The 19,494-nt window shown below is 48.8% G+C and overlaps 1 protein-coding gene across 5 annotated transcripts in view; it reads right to left on the reverse strand.

The window, feature by feature from the left end:
- The window catches only part of CHD6 (chromodomain helicase DNA binding protein 6), a 181,754-nt gene extending 162,564 nt beyond the window's left edge, over nt 1-19,190 (reverse strand). For 4 of the 5 annotated variants that reach the window (XR_010921037.1, XM_067554520.1, XM_067554521.1 and 1 more), the window contains exon 1: nt 18,527-18,810. The gene's annotated coding sequence lies outside the window, so the exon portion shown is untranslated. Of the gene's footprint in view, nt 1-18,526; nt 18,811-18,993 lie in introns of those variants that run through there. The other variant, XM_067554519.1, reaches the window with a different exon arrangement.
- Between the last annotated feature and the right edge of the window lie 304 nt (nt 19,191-19,494).

Here is a 19,494-nt window from a genome sequence, read left to right on the forward strand (position 1 = left end):
AAAGCATCCTGGTCTGCCTGGTGAACAGTTCGCAATTGTGCTTATGGCCCCTGTGAATGCAGGTCGGAAAACATGCCATAAAGGACAATTATAATGCTGTCCATCTTAAGCCTCCAGCCTGTTTCTAGAGAGCAGAAGCCCCGTTGCCCTCAGCTCGGGGCTGAGTCTGTATCCAGTGCCCCACAGCTCTGCTCAGCCCACACATACACAGCAGGGAGAAATCGACCTCAGTGGGAGCCTCTTCAAGCCACACTTAATCCTTTGCTTGCTGCCTGGCCACTGCCAGGCTCCTTGGGCTGGGGGAGCAGGGAAAGAGTCCTTCCTGCAGAGCTCCAAACCACTCCCTTTCAGTTTAAACACCCACCTTGCTGCTCTTCAGCCTGGACAGCCCCTTGCTTGGCCCTCCCTGTAGGATATTAACCGCTTCCCTCCCTCCCAGTGAGGTATGTGCCCACCCACCAAAGTGAACAGCTGTCATTTCTAGCCCTGGTAGTCTGTGAGATAGCAGATCTTAAACAAAGTCAATCCCCATCTGCTCTGGCCACCCCCACCCTCCAACCCATGGTCAGTGAGTGCTCGCTTTCCTGCTCAGAGTGAGGCCTAGCAGGGGACCCGAGCTGTCAGTGGCCCACAACCAGAACACCAACCCAGAGAGCAGACACACATGGAGTACTCTGCTCACACTGGAATTAGCGTGCAAGGGGAAGCGGACAGGCTGAGCCGGGGGTGCCACCTGGCTTCACCCATTCTGTCACCACCTTGGTTATGGACAGTCACAGGGTGAACATCTCAGGACTGACACAATGGAGATGTTCATATATGCGTCTTCACTGGGCCCCTCTCCCTCCTAGCATCATCCCAGAAACTGCCAGAGCTGTTAGCACTAGGCCATGGCACAGACACAACCCCTCGTCTCCACACCAACCAGGAACACAGGACCGGCTCTCCCAGGACTCCCCATTATACGGGCCGGGAAACCTGATCCAGCCAGACTCCCTGGTGCCCACTGTATAGCACGCCCAAAGTGTGCCACGGCCTCACCCCACTCTAAAGAGACAACAAGTGAATGTTATTGCCCAGCAAAAGAGGATAAGTGTCATCCTGATGTGAGGTGGGGGCAAAGCATCTCAGCTGTGGCCTGATTCAAAGTTGAATCCAGGGCAGAAATTGCCAGGAACTGGAATTAAATATCAGTAACACCAGTGCGGCCCAGCTCTGGGATAGCAGAGGCTACAGGTCAGAGTTTGCAGGGCATCAGCAGAGCTGTGTGGTGGCTCCCATGTGACAGGATGGTGTATGAGCAGGGGAACACAGAGCAATTCCCACACTGGTGATACCTACCCAACGGGAGGGATGCTCCCACCGCCGTTGACTGCTCCATGCCATGGCAACTGTTCTGTCAGAGATGTCAGTTAGAAAGGCTAACAGCAACCGAGCACAACAGGGTTGGGCCTTAGGCACAAATACAACACAGATAATAAAGAAGCACCATCTGCACGTGACACACATGCCTGATAAGGCTGGCAGCAAGAGCTGCTGGTGCAGACCAGGTGGACATGCAGCTGGCCCTGGGTACCTGCCTTGTCACTGTCTGCTTGGCTTCTCCAAGTCCCCTCTTCGATTTACTGAATAACAAAAGGAAAGGCCCACACAGCCTCCTGGGGCTGTTTTGTTCATGCTACCTTATCAGCTCTTGTTCCCAGACAGGGCTGCTCAGCTGGACACGTCTCAGCCAGCAACGCTGCTGGAGCTAGAAGCCAGGGTATCTGTGGTGCAATCCAGTGAGAACTCAAAAGACTACATTCCTGTGGTTTGTGTGGTGAGAGGGATTCTGCTAAGGAAGATGCAGCAGACAAGACAGCTCAGTGTCTGCAAATAGCAATGGGGCATAGATATGATGGATGGCTATTTCCCTCTATAACCCCTCCCCATCTAACCAATGCAGCACAGCAACATGTTCTCCACCAAGGCAGCATGGGCCAGCAAAGCATCTCCTCAAGGGGAAGCAATGCCCCAGACAGCCGTTACACTACTGCATACTCACCATTTTGCTGGACACTGTTTTACGGAGGCTCCCTCCCAAGAGCCTGGCAGAGGCATATGATCACAATTAGGAGTTACTCTGTTTGCAGGCTGTCCATTTAGCCAGCCCTGGCAGCAGCAGAACCCTCTGCTCCCCACAGCTTCTTTCTGCAGCAGAATTTGTTTATGTATCTGCAGCTGCTCAATGCATTCACTGTGAGAACCCAAGCTAAAAGTCCAGCCTTGTGCAGCAGAGACATAGATCCATTGCATTCCCATTGCACTTCCTACGGCATCAAAGGGGACCCAAGCCCCCTAGAAATGGGCATTCTGGAGTAATTACTTGAATTCCCAGCCCAGGACTCTGCAGTCCCCTCCCCTACAGACTGCTTCACTCCTGAATCTGGGTGAAGTGGGGGATGGGATTATTTGGTTGCAATTTTTCCAAGTGAAAAATAATCCAGCAGTTCAGTGAAAGAAAGGGACATCATTGCTAGGCAGAGAGCTGGGAGCCTGCAACCTCGCTACAAGGTCAAGGCAGAAGGATCTCCCTCTCCAATGAACAGGATGCAGAGATAGAACTTCTCGGGGCGGTAGATGTACACACAAAACACACGCACACATACACTCCCAGTGCAGCCAGGCCCCTTCCCCATCCCCAACTCCTGGGAGCTGCAGGCACGCACTGTAGCTTCTGAGTAAGCGGAGCACTCCTCTTTTCATTGCTGGCCTCTTCATCCCGGCAACTGCTCAAACAGAGTATCTTCTCTGCTTCCTGGATCAATGTCATCAGCAGGGACTCTGGTAGGAGTAAGTCCGCTGGTCCAGCCAATATTACACCACAGATGGGGAACTGTGGCATGTGTTCTGTGCAATCCAACTGACTAGCAAAGGGGGAGTCTGAGCAAACGTCCCTCAAAGCTCCATAATCACAGCCTCGGGCCAGGCTCCCTCAGAACTGGGGAAATGACCTTTACTGCTTTACGGATTTTTTTTTTGACTCTGTTAAAATATTTTTATCTTAAATACAGGGCTACTTCCCAGCAGTCCTTGCAGCTGAGCACTCAGACTTGGCACTCTAGGTCGTTTGAGAAAAAATACGCACCACACAGTCATGCATTGTCCCCTGCTGGCCAATCCACAGAGCAACACTAACAGCATCCCTAGGGCCCAGCTCTCAACCAGCATTTGCTAGTAAAGGAGGCAGCAGCATGGCACAATGCAGATGAGAAACAGGACTCGCAATAGACAGGCAAGAAATAACTACACATTCCCTCTCAATTTGGTGACCACAAATCCTACAGGACATGGTCCATTAGACAGCTTTAGGAAAAATGCTGCAAAACCATCCTGCAAAAGAGCCTTTCCATCCTAAGAATGTTAGACTCAAGCCCTCTCCTACCTCTGAGCCCCTTACCCACAAACAATACTTTACTCCAAGCAGCGTTTTGACCCTGGAAAGGGAGACACACCTTGGACTCCAGGGTGTCCACTAGGGACTGTGCTACTGATTTTACATGGTATGGTGATGAGCCACAATAGGAAACTGATACATTAGATGCTTCTCATCCCACAACACAACCTCTGCTAATTAAGCTACAGTTATCTGAGCCTCAGAATTCTCCAACCAGCTCCACACAACAGGAATGTCCACTTTACTATTTGCAGGTCTCTACTGGGCTCCTGCTTTACTGCCTTAATACACCCGTTATTTTCGAACGGGATCATAGCAAAGCTTCCTGAGACACTTCCTCACCTCACAGCAAACACTGCAGTGAGCCAGGAGCCTGAGCAGGACAAATCAGCCCAAGGAAAAGGAAAATCACCAAACAAGAAAGAGGGTTAGACCTATGTCTTCACACAATAAGGTATGCAGCAATGACCAAGCCTACTGGATACTCTGACAATGGGAGAAGGAACACAGGTAGTCCACCTCACCCTAGGAGGGTGGGAAAACAGAGCTGTAAGTTTGCTTTAAGTTAAGTTCTATTATTTGGTTAAGAAGCTACTCAAATGAAAGCAAACATTGCCCTGCAACAGCCCTGAAAAATCTCATCCCCCCACCACTCACTTCCCGTGCCTTGTGCTGCTGCACTTCCCAGGGTGAGGAAACAACACGGCACCTCTCAGGGGCAGTGATGGACACCAGCACCAGCCATCACGAGAGGTGGGGATGACAGCAGAGCTTCTGAAACCTACTCAGTAAATGTGCAGCATGCCCAGGTATTGGAAAAAAATCACTGCTGTTCTCCTATGGTCGTGAGCCCTCCGCCAGAGTAACATTGGACCAACCCACACACACAGTGTCCCACCCTCCCCCCCAATGAGAGAGAGAGAGAGAGAGAGAGACAGACAGACAGACAGACACACACACACACACCAGCTGTGTCCTAGCTGAATGCCAGCTGCATTCCTCTCCTCACACCAATCCTCAGCATCTTCTACTCAGCTACCCTTGTGGTGGGCAGCAGCCGAGTATGAAACAGATTTCCCTTCAACCGAACCTCTCTCTGCTTTCTTTAAATCAGATGACCAAAAGTCGTACTCCACAGTGCCTTGTGGGCCCTAGGCAGTTTAATCCAGTGTGCATTTTAATCTTCAGAAGCAGCAAGGGAAAGCTGAAAAAGCAACTCTGTGCAGTCCAGCAGCTGTACTAACTGTACTCAAGGGAGCTGGCAGGTGAGAGGCAGCCAAACCCAGCCCCTGCCCTGCAGCTGGCACACCACAGCTTTGAGCCACCTGTTTCAAGCAGGCCTGGACAGCACAGTGGCAAGAACGCCAGAAGGCAGGCTCCAGTAAGTGATGGGAGACATCCTTGAACCTCAGAGGAAGCCTGGCCCTATGGTCCACAGGCCACAATCTCACTTCTTGCACACGAGAACTGCCTAGCACATGGTGGTTTCTTTGTTGCCTCTCGGACTCCTCACAATCAGCGCTACAGGATCATGAAATTATGGCCATTTGAAATCGCCATTCAGCACATGCTCAGAAAAATGTCCACTTTCTCTCAATGCATGGTTATAGCAGGTGGGCCTGGCCCCACACTCACAACTACAGCTCTCCACGATGGTACCCATGAAATGCAGTCCCAGAGGAGATATCTAGCGCCCAAGTGTCAGGAAGTGCTGCAAGTTCAGTTTCTGTCGCAGCATTAGCACAGCTATGTTGCACAGACGTAGCATTTTCTCTGACTGCTCTCCTCAAGTATGAATGCATTCCAGTGTGGGAGTTCATCTATGTCATCATGTAGACAGGCTGAGTTAACTCTTCACGTTCTCAGCAGCCAAATGTTGATGTCCTTCGTGTCTGAACAATGCTGTACTGCTGCCAACTTTTCATGGACTACATTCAAACATACAGGGGAGGTGTACCACTCCTCTAGCAGGCAAGGAGGAACCTAAGCACCTGCACCGGTGAGTAGGGGGGCAGTGGTTGTTAAATCTGCTCCTTCCTCCCTGGGAGCCCACGCGGCCCCATGCAGCAAGGTGGGAGGAGCCACCAATCCCCTGACTTAACTCTTCTTGGGACCCAGAGATTTCCACTGGGAAAGCCCTGTACGAACTAGATCCAAACACTTGATAGAGCACATGTTGCTCCCAAAAAAAGGACAGCACACGGAGACAGATCATCGATGGAGACAGGGATCTGCAGGGTTGCTGGTTGCCCCCCAATCACAATGCCTCAAAGTGGGAGGGAAGACCACAGAGGCACTCGGGCGAACCCTGCAGAGCTTTTTCTGGAGGAGCAAAAGAGAAATGCATGCATCCCACGCAAACAGTAAGTCCACATTCCTGGACGTGGGTTGATTTTTAGTATCTCATTTCCTACCTTTAAAAATTAAAAAAAGAAAGAAAATTGCAGCCAACTCTCAAAGTTGGCAATGGTGCACAAGCAGGACAGTGCTCAGCTTGGCTCACAAACCCTCAGTGGAGTTTGCAGGTCTTACTGGTAAAAACACCTTTTATACACCCAGTACATTTGACTGGGAGTCACAATGAATGTGGAGCCCTGCAGTGCCAAGTTCTGTCACTTTTCAGATCAGAACCACACTGTAACAAGGACACTCTACACTGCAATAAAAGATCCACAGCACAGCCAAGGCTGGCCAGGTCAGCTGACCCGCGCTTGCAGGAATTCAACTGCAGAGCTAAAAATTGCAGTGTGGACATTCAGACTCAGGTTGGAGCCCAGGCTCTGAGACCCATCCTCTGAGCAGGATCTCAGAGCCCAAAACCCAAACATCTATACTACAAACTTTAGCCATGCAAGCCCAAACCCAAGTCATTTGACCCAGGCTCTGACACCCAGTACCATAGGTTTATTGTTGCAGTGTAGACATACTCAAAATGGGTTACTGAACATGTGCAATATTACAATATTACTAGTTTCAATCTACCATTACTTCAAATTACTATTACTTAAATCTGTTTTCCCCCACACTCCACAAAGACACCACTCCCTACAGAGGGACAGTTATAGCCACGATCCAACCTTCAAACTTCAGCTCTTTTTGATGCAGCTTTGTCGAAAAATAGAATGGTGAGAACATTTTGTTATCTGAAAGGAAAAGGACTTATGCTGGCCCGATGAGCCTTAAACAGAGAGCTTGGACAGCAGTGCCATACTCCTGCTCTAGCAGCTGAAGTAGGGAGCAGAGACTTAGGACTCTTAGCTTCAATTTCCATCTCCACCACAAATTCAGTGCGTGATCTTAAGCAAATTACTTAGACCAAAGTTTTCCACTTGATACACATGCTTTCGAGAGGTGCTGAGCACCTGCAGCTCCCTGGAAGATTACTGGTCAAGGGCTCAGCACCTCTGAAAAAAAAAAAAAAAAATCAAGCACTACATGTTCCAAGTTCAGCATCCACAGACTGAAACATCCCAAATTGCAGGTCACTTTTGAAAATGCTGGCCCTCTCCTCCCAGGCCCTGTCATCCACTCAAGACAGAGGATGGCAGATGCCAGAAAGGAGAGAATTCTCATGTGGTTGCATTCAGCACCCAGTTTCCACAATGTAAATGACTCAACAAAACACAGCAAGGAAGCAGCAGCCCCTGTGACTCAATTCCCCCTTCTGTAGAATTGGGATAACACTACCTCACCTCATAGGAGGCTGAGGAATTGAACAAACGTTTCTAGCATGCATAGAGATTCTTGGCTACAGACATGACCAGTATCCTGTATGTCTCAGACACTGCAAGAGACTGCGACTCCTGCTGTCAAGATGAACTTGCCCCCAACAAGTGAGTTGAAAAAGTTCACAGAAATAGGTATTCCTAGAAACTATTGTAAATTCATATTTTACTGCCCAGATTCTCCTCTAGTATTTACCAAGTTGCACAAACTCATCCCAGCTGACTGCCTTTAAAACGGTCTACATTAAGGCCATTTACCTAGTTGTTAGCTTGGAAGTTCTGCAGGACAGAGACCATCTTTCTGTTAGGCACTGTACACACCTCTAGCATAATAGGGCCCCGCTTCCTGAGATGTCACTGCAATATAGACAGCATAGCGAGGGCAAGCTTTGCTTTACTTTTGTGGAGTGCACTGCACTCCAGGGCTCTCACACCAAAGAGACTCACATAGAAAGTGGAACTGCAGGAGGAATTCTAAGAGCACTCCCTCCATTCCCCTCCCCTGTACCTCTCTGGGGTCTATGCTGCATGTGCCTAGGATGGGGCAATATGCTTTGCATGCACAGTATGTTGTCTGCAGAATGTGTGCTGTGCATTTTGGATTGTTATTTATAGGCCACTTCAGAGTAGCCTTGAGGAGTGAGGGCACTTTATGCAGTGCAATGCTGCCACTGTAAGCTCCTGTTCCTCAGCAGCTTGGATTATAGCCTGGACATTAAATTTCAGTCCTGATCAGAATTATATGTATAGGTTCACATGCAGGGATTTGGGGGGGGAGGAAGGGGAAGTTTGATGATGCCCGGAAGACAAGAACACCTGACATGGAACTAGCCACCCCAAAAAAGGGGACAGGTGGCAGCAGTGCTATGGCCCCACCCCTCTGCATCCACCTGCAGACCTGGCCCCCAGGACAGGGAGCCCACTTAGTTTTCTTTGGAAGGGAGGAGTCTCCTGCACTCAGGGAGGTTCTTTGTCTGCCTCTGGTAGATTGTCTCCAGGAGCCTGTACTGGAGGTGGTCTCCAGGCTGACCCCTTCTGGTTACCAGGCATTACCTTCATTACCAGGCACGCTGTCCATGTGACAGCAGAGGGGCAGGTAACGGCTGTAGCAGACAGAGGCTGCACAGCCCCAGGGTTGAAATGGTCAGTCTTACTTAGATGTACCGCAGTCCATGTCACATTTGAGCGGCTCCTGGCTCACAGTTGCTACTTTGTCCCCCATGTCTAGGTAAAATAAACGTGATGAAGAGATGCTAGCACAGGAGGATTAATCCAAGATGGCAGCAACTGCCAGCTGTGCCCAGAGCCTCGCACTGGAGCACGTAGTGTACCCCTCTGGCTCTCTAGAACCATGGGCAGTCGAGAACACTGAAGCAAAATCTATTTTCCCCTGGGTTTAACAAGTGCCCTTCATTGAGGAATGCTCTCATCTTCAGTTGCAGCCATTGTAGCCCCTGGGCAGTGATGTTTCCAGCCATAGGGCAATAATGTTACCCTGCCAGATAAGTCTCAACTCCGGCCCTATGGGCCTGCTAGGGACACAGCCATCTTGCTGGCAAGGCACTTCCTGGCCAAGCCCACATTTCCAGGGGCTTTGAAGTAATCTTTAAACCTACTCTTTGGGCAGACGGTTCTCATTGTTCTCATCCCAAAAGCAATGAAGCAACCTGAAACCATTGGGAGAGAATGTCCACCAGCCAGTTCAGTTACCGGACTGTGAGGAAACTCTCCAGGGCACCTGTCCTCATGCCTCTTTGTGTCATTATATTCTAGCATGTTCTAAGAGTCACCTGATCTGGTGTCCCTCACTATCAAAGATAGGGTGCTGCTGTCTGGAAGGCGGGAGTCCTTCATTTTGTATTTTCCTCCCACTTCCCTCATTTTTCATCCATCAAAGCATGCTGCAAAGCTTGTTCAGGCTGTTGAGGAGGGTGTGGGGGGTGCATTCATGGGCAGGATTTTGTGCATGTTTAGGTTGTAATTTGTAATGTGCAGGCTACACACAAGCCCTGCATGGGCACCTATCATGGCACTTCAAACCTGGAGAAATCAATGAAATGCTCTGAAGAATGGTTACTGAGAAGCAGCTCCTTCTTGCTCTACACCTGCCCCAAGTTGTATCAGTCAGATGACTTTACTAATTAAAATAAAGTTTTACTGCTTTTAACTCCTGTCAGACCTGCAGAGCCAATGCTGCTCTAGGAGAGGCAGCTGGATTCCCTAGGCATCTTCAATAGAATTGGTTGCCAAGTTCCAGTTGGTCAGACCTGTACAAAGCCAGCGAAGGCTCATGGGAACACAAAGGTGTCACAAAGGCAGAATGCAGTACCTTCATTACTGAAGAGTGAGCCCAGATTGACTCTCAGATCCAGGGAATATATACAGAACCGGGGTTGCATGCATCTTTTCAGTCATAAAATTGAGCACATGTGATCTGTGGCTAGTGACTAAAGAATGATAAACATGGAGCCCCAGGAGGCCATTTTTACAGAATTCCTTTTCCAAACAGAATCTAGCTCACCGCAAGCCCTGAAACCCACCAACAGGTAGCACTACAGTATTTTATGCCCATGCCCTCACATTCCTCTGCGCTGGAGCACCGCTGTGCCCCTCCTGGCAGCTCAGAGATGCACAGCACACTGGCCATGCCTTAGATCCATGGGGCACCCGCACAGCCAACACTTCTCTTCCCCAATCGCAAACACCCACCAGTAATGCCAGGTACCACCTAGAATGCTGATCATTAGAGACACCTGCAGCCAGTTTCCATGGGCTCACAGAGGTGAATAGACAGAATCTGACCTGCTCCTGCTGATCAATGCAAGAGTGGACAGGTAGCCTCTAGTCACTGATAATCTAGATGTTTCTGTGGTTTCCATCACCATGGCATCCTCCCTCCCCATATCCCTATGGGATGTGGCAGAGTAGTTATCCCCATTTACAGAAAGGGAATGACACCTAGAGAGGAACAGTGACTTCCCCACAGCGAGTCTGTGACAGAGCCAGGGACTGAACCCAGATCTCTTTGCACTGTATCTCTGCCACAAGACCTCAGAGATGGGACAAGCTTAGCAGGATTGTGCCAAGATGGCTTCCACAGTTCCTCTCAGGCCTCACCCAGTTAAGATGGTCACCTCTTGCACCATTCCCCAGCCCTCATCTCACTGGGATCTATCCTCTCCCTCATGTGGCTCTCATCTACTTGAAGCCACTGGTGACATCTGGACAGCACTGACTATTGACTGGCTATGCTCAAATGACCATCCCTGTCTCATCAGACATGAGCAGTACCATTTCCAAGAGCAGTGACTGGATGAAGAGCAGCAGGTGAAGCCAAGAAAAACCAAGGAGAGGCAGGTGGGGAGAGTGAAGCACTAGGAAGATCTTAGCACCTCTCTAACATTACCCTCAGCTCAGAAGGGGAGCTTGCATTTCTGCCTGCATTTCAGAGCGCAGCTTGATGCACAGCCACAGAACTCCCTTTCCAGAGACAGCTGCCTACAGCACTGAGCCTCCCTCCTGTCAGTTTTGGGCACAGCACTCAGAACCTGCAGAACCTTTACACCTGGGTATGAAAACACTATCCTTGAAGAAGTTACATTTCGTTGAACATGCAGCCATCTGCACAGCAACACAGGCAGCGGAGAGCTGCTCTCTAGGCTGGCTTCCTGCACAATACTAGGGCAAATTCAGGAGCTTGGTCCTCATCTCCCAAACACTCCATGGCACCAATCCAAGCTACCTCCAAGACTGCCCAAGCCAGCTACATTCCAGTGGAGCAAGGGAACCACTGCCCTCAAGAAAAAGGCTTTTGTGTGTGTAGGAAATGATACTTTCTCGATGACGGGCCCATGAATCTGTAACTCTCTATCGAAAAATCAGTGTGACCACAAACCTCAGCGCCTTCACAGCTAGCTGTAAGTCCTGCTCCAGTCAGCCTGCCCACAATAACACCATACCAAGAACAGAGCGGCCAGAGAGGGAGAGTGAAACATGCCTTCTTGTGCACATATGTGCATTCTGGGAAGTATTCAGATAGCCCCATGAAGGGCACCACACAGAAACCAAGATAGATCAATAAGGAATGTGGGCTTTCCAAATCTTTAAAATAGACAAACTAAAAAAGAGAAGTACACTGTGCACACAGATAGAGTGTTTTCCTTCCTGGTTTAAGCATGCACGGAGTATTGGATCCAGACAGTTACCTAGAAATCTCTGAGAGAACACACTATTTCTCTCCTTTCTCAGGTGTTTAATAAATACACACAGTGCACTTAATCACTATTTTATTTTAATAAAACAAGAATATTCAATTTAAAACCAATATTAATTCAGCATTACATTTGAGGTGTTTATATGCACAAAAGCCAGGAAACTCAAGGATATGGTTTCCACAGGAATAGAAGCATTAACTGCTCATATGTAGCAAAGCACTGATGTTTATTTCTGTAAATAAGGTTAGCCTTAATGACTTGTTATAGATGTGTGCAAAGAGGCAGAGTTAGAGCTTTCCTAAGAACCATCACTTGGAATTTCCTTACTTCTGGACAGGTAACATTTCACCCAGAACTTTGCACTGGCTTTGTTTTGTGATGCAACATACATTGTGTACATTTGTATGCATATATACACACACACAAACACCCACCCACCCAGCCACCAAGTGGCTGTACTTAAGAAATTCACTCCGGTTTTAGAGAAACTACCTGTCTAAGCAAAACTCTCAACATGCAATAACGGGAACACTCCTGGAACCAATCACATTGTTGTGCTGACACCAAAATTAGTTTTTAAAGTGAGCTCATTATGTATATACACTCACATGAGCACACACAAGTGGAGGAGAGATCCTAGATCCTACTCCTGTGTAAATGAGAGTGAGTGACCAAACCCCAATTGTTCGGTTTCCTTCCTGGCTTGTAAGAGAGATTTAACACAACAAAGGACAGTTCACTCCCTAAATTCTCATGACAAATAGTTTTTAATAAATACACATGGGCCAAAACTCTTGCAAGTTTTAGTTTTGGATGCCCAACTTGAGACACCGTGAGTCCAATGTTCATTGAGGTCCATCGATTTCAGATGGAGCTGGGAGCATTCACCAACCACTTCAGAGTCTGATCCTAGGTGTCCCAAGTGGGGTACCAAAAATAAGATACCCAAAACTTCCAAGAGACCACTCTGAAGTTAAAGAAAAACAAATCCTAACATCTTCCACACCCCCTCCCCCCCCACACACACACACTCTCTCCCTGTTTGTATCACTTTGTTTCCTCCCAGGCTGGAGTGGTGTGCCAGCACACCTACTGCATGTCCCCTAACAGTGTATCCTAGGGCAGCTGCCTCCCACTCATCTATCTATCAGACTGGGAATAAGGCACACATTTTTAACTGTGATATGCAGGATGTCAGACCAGATGATCTAGTGGTCCCTTCTGGATTTAGCATCTATGAATCTACTGTCCATCTCTCTACTTTTTTCTCTCCTGCTGGAGGAGTCTAACACCCTCTGAAATAAGCAGGGATGCCTGCGTTGTGCTGGTAGTGCTCCCTGTGGAGAAGGTTCCATTTTGAACACTCAGAGCAACTCTTCTTTGGGGTGAAGCTTTTCCAGTGGGATCCAGATAACATCACTGTGAGAGGCTTAAGGTTGGCATGCCTTGATTTTTATTTACTGTCATAGTACAACCTGAACATTGCGCATACTCATACTAGGAAAGTAAACTGTGATTAGCAGCCTCTTTGCATGGCTTTTAGAAACACTGTGATTAAAAACAAACTCAAATAGCTGGTGCACAGCCTTCTCTACACACACGCACACACTAGTCCCTCAGTAGCCTCCATATTTATCAAGCTGCTAGGCAGTTGTGCTCCTCCAATGGTTCCTGGTTTCACAGGAGGGTTTACATCCACTGCAGGCAATAATACAACTCCCCAAGCAGTAAGGAAACAGCTTCTGGCTGAGGCACAAGAGCCAACTGCATCGCTTCCTCCATGGAAAGGGGTCTTACAGTGCTGAAGGGGTGAACATCCCTCAATGCTATTAACTAATATCATTCAAGTGCCTACCTCCCCAAGGAGTTTTTTGGGGCCCAAGCCCAGTGGGTGAGGTACATCTCCTACCGAGGATGCAGTACCCTCAATTCTCACTAGCTTTCCAGGGAACTCAGGGTGCTCACAAACCTGCTGGAATAGCCCCAGGGAAATGTTCTCCTATATGGCCATCAAGTGCCTGCCTTGAGGCATTAATTCCCAAGAGTACAGTTGAAAGCAATTCCTACTTCTGATCAGGTCCTCCAGGCACAACCACAACATCAATATTAAATAAATAATAATAGCCACATACTGTCAGATTGGTAGACATGCATGCTAGACAGTCCCATTACATAGAAAAAAATATTCTACCAGCCTGAGATATTAAGAGAATCTGGGTTTTTTTGATTTTGGGGTTCTTTTCATATCATGAGCTTCTCCCCCCCACACCACACTAAGACTCATTTCAAAAGGATGTCAGCAAGATTGCCCCCAACTCTCTCACTCACTTAGCTATCTGAAATTCCACTGCAAGACCTTTAGGGCAGGCACTGTGTACCCCACGTGCCTGTAGAGATTTGGCATATAGACGCCTATGCCAATCAGGGCCTTGGGCCACCACCAGTACACTAATAGACTGCAATAATATCTAGTGTACAGTGCCTTCACTTTGGGGTCAAAGGCAACTCCCATTTTTATTATTTGTCAAGTGCCTAGAGGAATCTTCTCTCTTTTTTTGGTGTTTTAAATCAAAATCAGCCACTATTGTATCCATGTCTGGGTTTGTTACTAAACACCCCCAGGCTACTCCCTTTGTGGAATTTGTTTGCTTTCTGCACTTCACCTAGCTTGGGCACTGGTCACTTCCATTGCCTGACAGCAGCTCTGCCTCTCCGTTCATGTGTTAGCATAAGGCTGCAGTATATGTCTTTCAAATATTGCCATGGGCAGTTAAATCTACCTCCCTGAAAGCAAAAAGAAAAGCTTTCACTGTTAGTTAAAATAATTTAAAATCTTTTCTACTCACGTAGGGTTCTGTTGATCTCTGGAAAGAACCTACGTTTAGGGCTCACAGGACTCAGCAGTGTCCCTTTAAGACAACTTCAGAGACCATCAGAGGCCTGGTCTACACTGGCCATGGATTTCGGCAGCAGTTGACGGGAAATACACAAGCTACATACAGTAGCTTGTGTCTCTCCTGTCGACTTCCTAACATCTACTTACCGCAGCGTCTCCACTGCGCTGCGCCGACAGGAAATGCCTCCCATCAACGCAGCGCTACGCTTCTTGCCAGGGTTTACAGAGTCGACTTCTGGGTTCGATTGAGTGAGTCTTCACTGCCGCTCAATCACACCCACAAATATGGTGCCGCCAACAGTGTAGACATAGTCTTAGAAACCTGCCTGCTTCCCCCGTACTCAACACACCAAATGTACATTCCTTTATGAATGGGTCCCCAGGAACAGGAGCCTGATCAATCCTTCCCTCTGTCCTTCTCAAGAGGGAATCTCCTCCTGCAAATCAATGTGCAAGATACTAGCTCTTATCTCCAGGAACTCAGACAGGCCAGAATGCCACAGGTTCATACAAAAGCACAAAGGCCCCTGAACCAGCAGACTTGCTGCTCTGCAAGGCCAAGAGTTTAACTGCTAGCTTCTTTAAAAAGGACTTCATTTGCTCATGCAAACGCCTCTAGAAATAAGAGACACCACTAAATAAAATACTCTGCATCATCTACCTGTAAAACTTTATGTCCCTGGAGACGTTATTGCAGGAAAAATATTAAGAATCCCTCAAGGGATATTAACCTTAAAAATTATGAAACCACAATTCTAGAGAAAGAAATTTAGGCGTTTGTTTCTCAGAGGTGCAACATCAGCAACAGAGGAGATGTTCCTTAACACTGTCAATTCACCAAGCCACTAGAAATCAGTGTATCACAAAAGGTATGCATTATTGGATCTAGCAACTCTGACATCAAAGGGCCCAGGAAACTACTGAAGCCAACTATATACTAATAAAGACTGGTAGCACAGAGACGGCCTATTTCCTAATTCTCATATATAACAGAGAATGGAAAGTATAGTTAACCTAAGTAGTTAAACAAGGCACAGTTCTGTCCACCTAGCAAACTGCTACATAACACACTGAAGTAGATAGTGACAAAGTTTAATGACACCATCCAAAAAGGACATGCCTTAGTCACACACTACAGAAAAATGGTGCAAAAAGTTTGCTAATTTCAAGGGTCAAACTAGTTAATTGTTAACGCAGATGCAGTGACTCCCTGAAAAGGGTCTGCTGCTTTCTGGGAAATATCACAATCAATGACTCTGTTTAGATGTTTTGGATGATGTCAAGAAAAAGACAGCAACCGTTTTGAGACATTATCTGCAGATCCCAATGAGGAAGTACCAGGCTTCCACTGTCAATTTAAAATATTACCTTTTATTTTGAAATATTTTAAATTCCTGTTCATAAAGCTGTCCAGGGGCTTTACTGGGACGTAATCCTAATAATACTGCATGCTAGATCATCATGCTTTACATCTTCTAAGTGCTAGAGACATCGTTCATTAATCTTTACCACATCTCTGCTATATGCACCCCTCCCTTACCGAAGGGGAAACTAAGGCACATGTGGCATGTCCAAGGCCCCAGAGGGAGTTGCTGACTTTTCCTTAGCAGGAGATTTTAAAACATTGCTCATTTACTTAGATTTATTTAAGTTTTAACGTCTCAAAACTAAAGAGAAGTATTAAGATTCAGTACTGGAAAAACAATAAATTTATCCACCAAGTGAGTAATAAGGACACCTGGGCATGGCAGCTCCAAACAGAACTAGAACAGAGGGGGAATGGCAGCTCCTACAAGTGAACCAGCCAATTTTCTCCAAGAGGGATTTATTTCTTGTGCAAAAGCATGAAGTCTGAAGCAATAATGGTGCTTGATGGCCCAAAATGAATTCCCTTCTAGAAAACAACATGGCAGAACTGCCACCTGAATGAAGTAAATAAGAGACAAAAGACAGCAGAGGAGCAGCCGCTTTACCACCTAGAACCTGGGTATGATTGTGGGAACAATGCTGATGTGCTGTAGTGGGATCACATGAGCACTGCTCACCTTTCCCTTTCATTGGGTCTATATTCTAACCAACCTGACACCACGACAGGTCAGCAACATGAGCAGTGCCACCTGCCTGGTGTCTGTAAACCTGTAAATGAAAGGGTTTGAAACGGGAGGCAGCCGGAAAGCACTACTCTAACAGACAGGCCATTCCCCATGATATCACTATCAATAAGGAAAGCAATTGGAGAGAGAGGAATCAGAGCCTTCTGTAGAGATGCATGGTATAACCTGGCATGATCACCACTCAATCTGTTGTGCTACTCTACTGACCTGATAATAGAAATCCAACATCCTTTAGCCCCAGAAAGCATCTGCCAAGCTTCCTAAAGAGGGAGTGGGAGAAAGAAGGAGACTATACGTTTTTGCAAGAAGTGTCTCAACTCATTGAAGAAATAAACCGAGCACTTTCCATATCAAAGTTAGTAAAAGGATCTTCCACATCAAAGGCCAGCAGTCATCCCAGCAAGACCAGTATCCACAAAGAGTCAGTCTACTACTCACCCTCCTCAGCTCCTAACTTTACTGCGAGTTTAACACAATAGTCAGGAAAGTAAATAGAAAAAATGTTAGCTGTTAAGTATGTTCTCAATAGCCAGTAATATCAGCTGATGATTTCTCTTCATATTCTGTTTGTATGCATGTCTCTCTCTTTCTCTCTCTGACTTCTCATAACATTTACCATAAGAACCAAACTGATCAACACTAAGAAATCTATTCTGATACAGAGAATTCCACAAAGTAATCATCAAAATGATGAGGATTAAAGCTGTGTAACATAACTCCTAGCTAACCGTGAGATGACTGCAGCGTAAATGAGATGTGACTCTAATGTGCAGGTGATACCATTCTATTGTGACATGGCTGCAATGTCACAATAGATCTGTGGCTGCTTTGCATATACCATAAGAAGCAGAATAGATCAGAGAGCAGTGGGAATTAGTCCATCACAACTTATAGTAGGAAGGGTTCCTCCTTAATGGCATTCATTTATTTCTCCTAATCAATACATGGTGGAAGATGACCTTGCTTGCCATAGGTCAGCCAGGCAGGAAGCCTTAAAGATGGTACACTGGCCATTGAAGGGGTTTCTCAGCTAGCATTAAAGTTTTAAGACTTTGCTACAATTCTAACCAAAGTCAAGAATAAAGTAAATTCATAATAGACACCCAGAAAATGCTGTACCTTAATCCTATTCTGACACAGCCACTAAATAGCTTTGCAATAGGAATGTGGGGACTCATTACATACGTTCAAGGGAGCCCTCTTCACCATGCAGCTCAAGCAGCATGGTGCCCAATCTCTGGTCGCAGATCTGATTTCTAATTACTCTTAGGTAAACAAAGATCCTAACTCTCCTCTGTTGCCCTAGACCCATTCATACAGACAGAGAAGGCCGTTTACATAGTATAGCATTGACTCTGGACTCCACCTGGGGTTACTGGCAGGATGCCATCCGGGCCAACGGTACCCGGCGTCACTCTACAAGCTGGTTCATTGCGGAGTGCCTGGTGTCGTGCCGGTTTCACACCGCACTGTGCCAGCTACGCAGCCTAGAGGCAGGGGCACGTCGGGCCCGAACCCGGCCGGAGGACCGCGGCCCCCTTCCCAAATGGTCTGTAATTGCGAGGGATGCCCGGCCCTCACCTGGCCAGGCCACCTGCGGCGGGCAACGCGCAGGGAAGAGGGGGAAGCGCAGCGCACAAAGCCCCGCGGCCGGGAGGAGGGCACGAGGGCGGGCCCGTCTCCGACTCTCCTCCCCCGCCCCCAGTGCCATACCCGCCAGGCTTAGCTCGGCCCGGCCCGGCCCGGCCCGGCCGGAGGCGGGACGCCCGCGGGGCTCCCCCAGGTAATACCCGTCCCAGGCGGGCGGAGCGCTGCGCTGGCCACGGGCCATAACTTCTCCGGGACAGACAGCCCAGCCCCGGCCCCGCCCCCCTCTGAGCCACCGCTGCCGGGGGGGGGGGCCAACGGCCCCAGCGCGCGGGGAGCCCGGACCCGGGGAGCGAGCGAGGCCGGGCCGCGCAGTTCCCACAGGTGTGACCCGCCGGGCCGCATCCCAAGGACGGAGTCCCCCAGCTATGGCCAGGCCGGCCCCCGCCGTCGGCCCCAGCGGCCGAGTTCATTCATCGGGCGGCGCCCCGAGCACGGGCCGGACCCGGCCGCGCCGCGCCGCCGCCGCAGCCGAAGTTGGGCGCAGAACTTACCTAAAATGGCTCCTGCGGCAGCCCGAGCCCAGCCAGCTATTATTTGGTGAAGTTTAGCCAGCCGCCCCGCGCGCGCAGCCTAGCCTGGCCCAGCCCGCCCCCACGCCGCCGCCACTGGACCCCGGCCGCCCCGCCCGCCTGCCATTGGCCGGCCGGCCCGTCAGCTACGCGCAGCCCCTCTCAAGTTTGGCTGCAGCGCGCTTATTGCTAGCTCCATTGTGCTCCCATTTGCATTGATGTGATCGCTGCTGGGATTGGCTGGGCCAGGGCCGCGCAGCCCCCTCCCCCCCCAGCCCCTGGAGGCGCCCAGCTCTGCAGCCCCTGGCCCCCTCAGCGCTGCCCCTCGCCCCCTTCTCGGCTTCCAGCTGGGCCACGCAGGGCACCGACGGCTGCAACTTCCCGGGGCTCGGGCGCGGGGCAACAGGGAATTTACGTGGCATCCTCCAATCAAGGGGGGTTTTACTTACTCAGGCAGCATTAAAGGAGAGGAGGCAAAAAAAACCTCTCCCCTTTGCATTCCACGTCTTTGCTCGCCGCTCGTTTCCCGGATGTGAAATTTCCTGCACACAAACACGATGTGTAAAGCTGGAATGTGCCGTGCTTTGCAGGGCATCCTCGCTGGCCGGGGGAGAGGAGGCGAAACAGGGATGCCAGTTAGCTTGGGGCTGCCGCTCTTGGATGTGAAACTGCTAGGTGCCACCTCTCACCGGTGCTCTCTGCCCACAGACACCTCTCCCCTGGCTGCAATGAGAGTTAATAAAACATACAGCCAACCCTTTATTTTCTAATTGATTTTTTACCCCGGGTGTTTAATAGGGGGCCAGCCACATATGTGCTGAGGGGTGTAATTAAAACACCACTTGAGTTCCATGGAATATCAATTTATGCTGTAAAAAGGTAGAAATGAGAAGCCTTTGGCCCTCTGTGAGCCTCCTCTTTCTGCATATGTGCTCCAACTAGAGCATGGC

This window comes from Emydura macquarii, unplaced genomic scaffold, assembly GCF_026122565.2.
Source record: "Emydura macquarii macquarii isolate MOO-44397 ecotype Brisbane River unplaced genomic scaffold, CSIRO-AGI_Emac_v2 contig_1483, whole genome shotgun sequence".
Lineage (NCBI taxonomy): Eukaryota > Metazoa > Chordata > Testudines > Chelidae > Emydura > Emydura macquarii.